The sequence below is a fragment of the Narcine bancroftii genome, unplaced genomic scaffold, assembly GCF_036971445.1.
Source record: "Narcine bancroftii isolate sNarBan1 unplaced genomic scaffold, sNarBan1.hap1 Scaffold_158, whole genome shotgun sequence".
Taxonomy (NCBI): domain Eukaryota; kingdom Metazoa; phylum Chordata; class Chondrichthyes; order Torpediniformes; family Narcinidae; genus Narcine; species Narcine bancroftii.
The window spans coordinates 1,926,806-1,935,473 of record NW_027211893.1 but is presented as its reverse complement, the minus strand read 5'-3'; positions in this window follow the sequence as shown (position 1 = coordinate 1,935,473).

Here is an 8,668-nt window from a genome sequence, read left to right as displayed (position 1 = left end):
CCTCTGATTCCCTGCCTCTGATTCCCAATCTCCGGTTCCGCACATCTGATTCCCTGCCTCTGATTCCCCGCCTCTGATTCCCCGCCTCTGATTCCCTGCCTCTGATTCCCAACCTCTGATTCCCCACCTCTGATTCCCCGTGTTTCATTCCCCGCCTCTGTTTCCCCACCTCTGATTCCCCGCCTCTGATTCCCAAACTCTAATTCCCCGCCTCTGATTCCCCATATCTGATTCCCCGCCTCTGTTTCCCCACCTCTGATTCCCCGCCCCTGTTTCCCCATATCTGATTTCCTGCCTCTGATTCCACAACTTTGATTCCCAGCCTCTGATTCCCCAGCTCTGATTCCCCGCCTCTGATTCCCCGTGTTTGATTCCCTGCCTCTGATTCCCCGCCTCTGATTCCCCATCTCTGATTCACCGCCTTTGATTCGCCACCTCTGATTCCCCATATCTGATTCCCCACCTCTGTTTCCCCGCCTCTGATTCCCCGCCTCTGATTCTCCATATCTCATTCCCCGCCTCTGAATCCCCATCTCTGATTCCCGGACTCAGATTCTCCAACTCTAATTCCCCGTGTTTGAGTCCCCGCCTCTGTTTCCCCACCTCTGATTCCCCGCCTCTGATTCCCCAACTCTAATTCCCCGCCTCTGATTCCCCATATCTGATTCCCCGCCTCTGTTTCCCCGCCTCTGATTCCCCAACTTTGATTCCCAGACTCTGATTCCCCAGCTCTGATTCCCCGCCTCTGATTCCCCGCATCTGATTCCCTGCATCTGATTTCCAACCTCTGATTCCCCACCTTTGATTCCCCGTGTTTGATTCCCCGCCTCTGTTTCCCCGCCACTGATTCCCCGCCTCTGATTCCCCAACTCTAATTCCCCGCCTCTGATTCCCCATATCTGATTCCCCGCCTCTGTTTCCCCGCCTCTGATTCCCCGCCCCTGTTTCCCCATATCTGATTCCCTGACTCTGATTCCCCAACTTTGATTCCCAGCCTCTGATTCCCCAGCTCTGATTCCCCGCCTCTAATTCCCCGTGTTTGATTCCCTGCCTCTGATTCCCCGCCTCTGATTCCCCATCTCTGATTCACCGCCTTTGATTCGCCACCTCTGATTCCCCATATCTGATTCCCCACCTCTGTTTCCCCGCCTCTGATTCCCCGCCTCTGATTCTCCATATCTCATTCCCCGCCTCTGACTCCCCATCTCTGATTCCCGGACTCTGATTCCCCACCTCTGATTCCCGGCCTCTTATTCCCAGCATCTGATTCCAGGCCTCTGATTCCCGGCCTCTGACTCCCCGCTTCTGATTCTGATTCCCTGCCTCTGATTCCCCATCTCTGATTCCGCACATCTGATTACCTGCCTCTGATTCCCCACCTCTGATTCCCCATATCTGATTCCCCGCCTCTGTTTCCACGCCTCTGATTCCCCGCCTCTGTTTCCCCATATCTAATTCCCCACCTCTGATGCCCCAACTCTGATTCCCCGCCTCTGATTCCCCAGCTCTGATTCCCCGCCTCTGATTCCCTGCATCCGATTCCCCATATCTGATTCCCCGCCTCTGTTTCCCCATATCTGATTATCCGCCTCTGATTCCCAACTATGATTCCCCGCCTCTGAATCCCCGCGTCTGATTCCCTGCCTCTGCTTCCCCGCCTCTGATTCCCCAACTCTGATTCCCCGCCTCTGATTCCCCAGCTCTGATTCCCCGCCTCTGATTCCCCGTGTTTGATTCCCTGCCTCTGATTCCCGGCCTCTGATTCCCCATCTCTGATTCACCGCCTTTGATTCGCCACCTCTGATTCCCCATATCTGATTCCCCGCATCTGTTTCCCCGCCTCTGATTCCCCGCCTCTGATTCCCCATATCTCATTCCCCGCCTCTGAATCCCCATCTCTGATTCCCGGACTCTGATTCCCCACCTCTGATTCCCGGCCTCTTATTCCCGGCATCTGATTCCGGCCTCTGATTCCCGGCCTCTGATTCCCTGCTTCTGATTCTGATTCCCTGCCTCTGATTCCCCATCTCTGATTCCGCACATCTGATTCCCTGCCTCTGATTCCCCACCTCTGATTCCCCATATCTGACTCCCCGCCTCTGTTTCCCCGCCTCTGATTCCCCGCCTTTGTTTCCCAATATCTAAGTCCCCGCCTCTGATTCCCAAACTCTGATTCCCCACCTCTGATTCCCCGCATCTGATTCCCTGCATCTGATTCCAAGCCTCTGATTCCCTGCCTCTGATTCCCAACCTCTGATTCCCCACCTCTGATTCCCCATATCTGATTCCCCGCCTCTGTTTCCCCGCCTCTGATTCCCCACCTCTGTTTCCCCATATCTGATTCCCGGCCTCTTATTCCCCGCCTCTGATTCCCCACCTCTGATTCCCTACCTCTGATTACCCATCTGCGATTCCGCACATCTGACTCCCTGCCTCTGATTCCCCGCCTCTGATTCCCTGCCTCTGATTCCCAACCTCTGATTCCCCACCTCTGATTCCCCATATCTGATTCCCCGCCTCTGTTTCCCCGCCTCTGATTCCCCTCCTCTGATTCCCCAACTCTAATTCCCCGCCTCTGATTCCCCAGCTCTGATTCCCCGTGTTTGATTCCCTGCCTCTGATTCCCTGCCCTGATTCCCCATCTCTGTTTCACCGCCTTTGATTCGCCACCTCCGATTCCCCATATCTGATTCCCCGCCTCTGTTTCGCCGCCTCTGATTCCCTGCCTCTGATTCCCAACCTCTGATTCCACACCTCTGATTCCCCATATCTGATTCCCCGCCTCTGTTTCCCCTCCTCTGATTCCCTGCCCTTGTTTGCCCATATCTGATTCCCTGCCTCTGATTCCCCAACTCTGATTCCCCGCCTCTGATTCCCCAGCTCTGATTCCCCGCCTCTGATTTCCCGTGTTTGATTCCTTGCCTCTGATTCCCCGCCTCTGATTCCCCATCTCTGATTCACCGCCTTTGATTCGCCACCTCTGATTCCACATATCTGATTCCCCACCTCTGTTTCCCCGCCTCTGATTCCCCGCCTCTGATTCTCCATATCTCATTCCCCGCCTCTGAATCCCCATCTCTGATTCCCGGATTCTGATTCCCCACCTCTGATTCCCGGCCTCTTATTCCCAGCATCTGATTCCCGGCCTCTGATTCCCGGCCTCTGATTCCCCGCTTCTGATTCTGATTCGCTGCCTCTGATTCCCCATCTCTGATTCTGCACATCTGATTACCTGCCTCTGATTCCCCACCTCTGATTCCCCATATCTGATTTCCCGCCTCTGTTTCCCCGCCTCTGATTCCCCACCTCTGTTTCCCCATATCTAATTCCCAACCTCTGATGCCCCAACTCTGATTCCCTGCCTCTGATTCCCCGCGTTCTATTCCCTGCCTCTGATTCCCCGCCTGTGATTCCCCATCTCTGATTCACCACCTCTGATTCCCCAGCTCTGATTCCCCATATCTAATTCCCCGCCTCTGTTTGCCCGCCTCTGATTCCCCGCCTCTGTTTCCCCATATCTGATTCCCCGCCTCTGAATCCCCAACTCTGATTCCCTGCCTCTGATTCCCCAGCTCTGATTCCCCGCCTTTGATTCCCCCCGTCTGATTCCCAGCCTCTGAATCCCCGTGTCTGATTTCCTGCGTCTGATTCCCCATCTCTGATTCACCACCTTTGATTCGCCACCTCTGATTCCCCATATCTGATTCCTCGCCTCTGTTTCCCCGCCTCTGATTCCCCGCCTCTGATTCCCCATATCTCATTCCCCGCCTCTGATTCCCCATCTCTGATTCCCGGACTCTGATTCCCCACCTCTGATTCCCAGCCTCTTATTCCCGGCATCTGATTCCGGCCTCTGATTCCCGGCCTCTGATTCCATGCTTCTGATTCTGATTCCCTGCCTTTGATTCCCCATCTCTGATTCCGCACATCTGATTCCCTGCCTCTGATTCCCCATCTCTGATTCCCCATATCTGATTCCCCGCCTCTGTTTCCCCGCCTCTGATTCCGCGCCTCTGTTTCCCAATATCTAAGTCCCCGCCTCTGATTCCCCAACTCTGATTCCCCACCTCTGATTCCCCAGCTCTGATTCCCCGCCTCTGATTCCCTGCATCTGATTCCCTGCATCTGATTCCAAGCCTCTGATTCCCTGCCTCTGATTCCCAACCTCTGATTCCCCACCTCTGATTCCCCATATCTGATTCCCAGCCTCTGTTTCCCCGCCTCTGATTCACCGCCTCTGTTTCCCCATATCTGATTCCCGGACTCTGATTCCCCGCCTCTGATTCCCTGCCTCTGATTCCCCATCTCCGATTCCGCACATCTGATTCCCTGCCTCTGATTCCCCGCCTCTGATTCCCCGCCTCTGATTCCATGCCTCTGATTCCCAACCTCTGATTCCCCACCTCTGATTCCCCGTGTTTGATTCCCCGCCTCTGTTTCCCCGCCTCTGATTCCCCGCCTCTGATTCCCCAACTCTAATTCCCCGCCTCTGATTCCCCATATCTGATTCCCTGCCTCTGTTTCCCCGCCTCTGATTCCCCGCCCCTGTTTCCCCATATCTGATTCCCTGCCTCTGATTCCCCAACTTTGATTCACAGCCTCTGATTCCCCAGCTCTGATTCCCCGCCTCTGATTCCCCGTGTTTGATTCCCTGCCTCCGATTCCCGGCCTCTGATTCCCCATCTCTGATTCACCGCCTTTGATTCGCCACCTCTGATTCCCCATATCTGATTCCCCGCCTCTGTTTCCCCGCCTCTGATTCCCCGCCTCTGATTCCCCATATCTCATTCCCCGCCTCTGAATCCCCATCTCTGATTCCCGGACTCTGATTCCCCACCTCTGATTCCCGGCCTCTTATTCCCGGCATCTGATTCCGGCCTCTGATTCCCGGCCTCTGATTCCCTGTTTCTGATTCTGATTCCCTGCCTTTGATTCCCCATCTCTGATTCCGCACATCTCATTCCCTGCCTCTGATTCCCCACCTCTGATTCCCCATATCTGAATCCCCGCCTCTGTTTCCCCGTCTCTGATTCCCCGCCTCTGTTTCCCCATATCTAAGTCCCCGCCTCTGATTCCCCAACTTTGATTCCCCACCTCTGATTCCCCAGCTCTGATTCCCGGCTCTGATTCCCCACCTCTGATTCCCCATACCTGATTCCCAGCCTCTGTTTCCCCGCCTCTGATTCCCCGCTTCTGTTTCCCCATATCTGATTCCCGGCCTCTGATTCCCTGCCTCTGATTCCCCGCCTCTGATTCCCTGCCTCTGATTCCCCATCTCCGATTCCGCACATCTGATTCCCTGCCTCTCATTCCCCGCCTCTGATTCCCTGCCTCTGATTCCCAACCTCTGATTCCCCACCTCTGATTCCCCGTGTTTGATTCCCCGCCTCTGTTTCCCCGCCTCTGATTCCCCGCCTCTGATTCCCCAACTCTAATTCCCCGCCTCTGATTCCCCATATCTGATTCCCCGCCTCTGTTTCCCGGCCTCTGATTCCCCGCCCCTGTTTCCCCATATCTGATTCCCTGCCTCTGATTCCCCAACTTTGATTCCCAGACTCTGATTCCCCAGCTCTGATTCCCCGCCTCTGATTCCCCGCATCTGATTCCCTGCCTCAGATTCCCGGCCTCTGATTCCCCATCTCTGATTCACCGCCTTTGATTCGCCACCTCTGATTCCCCATATCTGATTCCCCGCATCTGTTTCCCCGCCTCTGATTCCCCGCCTCTGATTCCCCATATCTCATTCCCCGCCTCTGAATCCCCATCTCTGATTCCCGGACTCTGATTCCCCACCTCTGATTCCCGGCCTCTTATTCCCGGCATCTGATTCCGGCCTCTGATTCCCGGCCTCTGATTCCCTGCTTCTGATTCTGATTCCCTGCCTCTGATTCCCCATCTCTGATTCCGCACATCTGATTCCCTGCCTCTGATTCCCCACCTCTGATTCCCCATATCTGACTCCCCGCCTCTGTTTCCCCGCCTCTGATTCCCCGCCTTTGTTTCCCAATATCTAAGTCCCCGCCTCTGATTCCCAAACTCTGATTCCCCACCTCTGATTCCCCGCATCTGATTCCCTGCATCTGATTCCAAGCCTCTGATTCCCTGCCTCTGATTCCCAACCTCTGATTCCCCACCTCTGATTCCCCATATCTGATTCCCCGCCTCTGTTTCCCCGCCTCTGATTCCCCACCTCTGTTTCCCCATATCTGATTCCCGGCCTCTTATTCCCCGCCTCTGATTCCCCACCTCTGATTCCCTACCTCTGATTACCCATCTGCGATTCCGCACATCTGACTCCCTGCCTCTGATTCCCCGCCTCTGATTCCCTGCCTCTGATTCCCAACCTCTGATTCCCCACCTCTGATTCCCCATATCTGATTCCCCGCCTCTGTTTCCCCGCCTCTGATTCCCCTCCTCTGATTCCCCAACTCTAATTCCCCGCCTCTGATTCCCCAGCTCTGATTCCCCGTGTTTGATTCCCTGCCTCTGATTCCCTGCCCTGATTCCCCATCTCTGTTTCACCGCCTTTGATTCGCCACCTCCGATTCCCCATATCTGATTCCCCGCCTCTGTTTCGCCGCCTCTGATTCCCTGCCTCTGATTCCCAACCTCTGATTCCACACCTCTGATTCCCCATATCTGATTCCCCGCCTCTGTTTCCCCTCCTCTGATTCCCTGCCCTTGTTTGCCCATATCTGATTCCCTGCCTCTGATTCCCCAACTCTGATTCCCCGCCTCTGATTCCCCAGCTCTGATTCCCCGCCTCTGATTTCCCGTGTTTGATTCCTTGCCTCTGATTCCCCGCCTCTGATTCCCCATCTCTGATTCACCGCCTTTGATTCGCCACCTCTGATTCCACATATCTGATTCCCCACCTCTGTTTCCCCGCCTCTGATTCCCCGCCTCTGATTCTCCATATCTCATTCCCCGCCTCTGAATCCCCATCTCTGATTCCCGGACTCTGATTCCCCACCTCTGATTCCCGGCCTCTTATTCCCAGCATCTGATTCCCGGCCTCTGATTCCCGGCCTCTGATTCCCCGCTTCTGATTCTGATTCGCTGCCTCTGATTCCCCATCTCTGATTCTGCACATCTGATTCCCTGCCTCTGATTCCCCACCTCTGATTCCCCATATCTGATTTCCCGCCTCTGTTTCCCCGCCTCTGATTCCCCGCCTCTGTTTCCCCATATCTAATTCCCAACCTCTGATGCCCCAACTCTGATTCCCTGCCTCTGATTCCCCGCGTTCTATTCCCTGCCTCTGATTCCCCGCCTGTGATTCCCCATCTCTGATTCACCACCTCTGATTCCCCAGCTCTGATTCCCCATATCTAATTCCCCGCCTCTGTTTGCCCGCCTCTGATTCCCCGCCTCTGTTTCCCCATATCTGATTCCCCGCCTCTGAATCCCCAACTCTGATTCCCTGCCTCTGATTCCCCAGCTCTGATTCCCCGCCTTTGATTCCCCCCGTCTGATTCCCAGCCTCTGAATCCCCGTGTCTGATTTCCTGCGTCTGATTCCCCGCCTCTGATTCCCCATCTCTGATTCCCCGCCTCTGATTCCCCATCTCTGATTCCCCGCCTCTGATTCCCCAACTCTGATTCCCCGCCTCTGATTCCCCAGCTCTGATTCCCCGCCTCTGATTCCCCGTGTTTGATTCCCTGCCTCTGATTCCCCGCCTCTTATTCCCCATCTCTGATTCACCGCCTTTGACTCGCCACCTCTGATTCCCCATATCTGATTCCTCGCCTCTGTTTCCCCGCCTCTGATTCCCCGCCTCTGATTCCCCATATCTCATTCCCCGCCTCTGATTCCCCATCTCTGATTCCCGGACTCTGATTCCCCACCTCTGATTCCCAGCCTCTTATTCCCGGCATCTGATTCCGGCCTCTGATTCCCGGCCTCTGATTCCATGCTTCTGATTCTGATTCCCTGCCTTTGATTCCCCATCTCTGATTCCGCACATCTGATTCCCTGCCTCTGATTCCCCATCTCTGATTCCCCATATCTGATTCCCCGCCTCTGTTTCCCCGCCTCTGATTCCCCGCCTCTGTTTCCCAATATCTAAGTCCCCGCCTCTGATTCCCCAACTCTGATTCCCCACCTCTGATTCCCCAGCTCTGATTCCCCGCCTCTGATTCCCTGCATCTGATTCCCTGCATCTGATTCCAAGCCTCTGATTCCCTGCCTCTGATTCCCAACCTCTGATTCCCCACCTCTGATTCCCCATATCTGATTCCCAGCCTCTGTTTCCCCGCCTCTGATTCCCCGCCTCTGTTTCCCCATATCTGATTCCCGGACTCTGATTCCCCGCCTCTGATTCCCTGCCTCTGATTCCCCATCTCCGATTCCGCACATCTGATTCCCTGCCTCTGATTCCCCGCCTCTGATTCCCCGCCTCTGATTCCATGCCTCTGATTCCCAACCTCTGATTCCCCACCTCTGATTCCCCGTGTTTGATTCCCCGCCTCTGTTTCCCCGCCTCTGATTCCCCGCCTCTGATTCCCCAACTCTAATTCCCCGCCTCTGATTCCCCATATCTGATTCCCTTCCTCTGTTTCCCCGCCTCTGATTCCCCGCCCCTGTTTCCCCATATCTGATTCCCTGCCTCTGATTCCCCAACTTTGATTCACAGCCTCTGATTCCCCAGCTCTGATTCCCCGCCTCT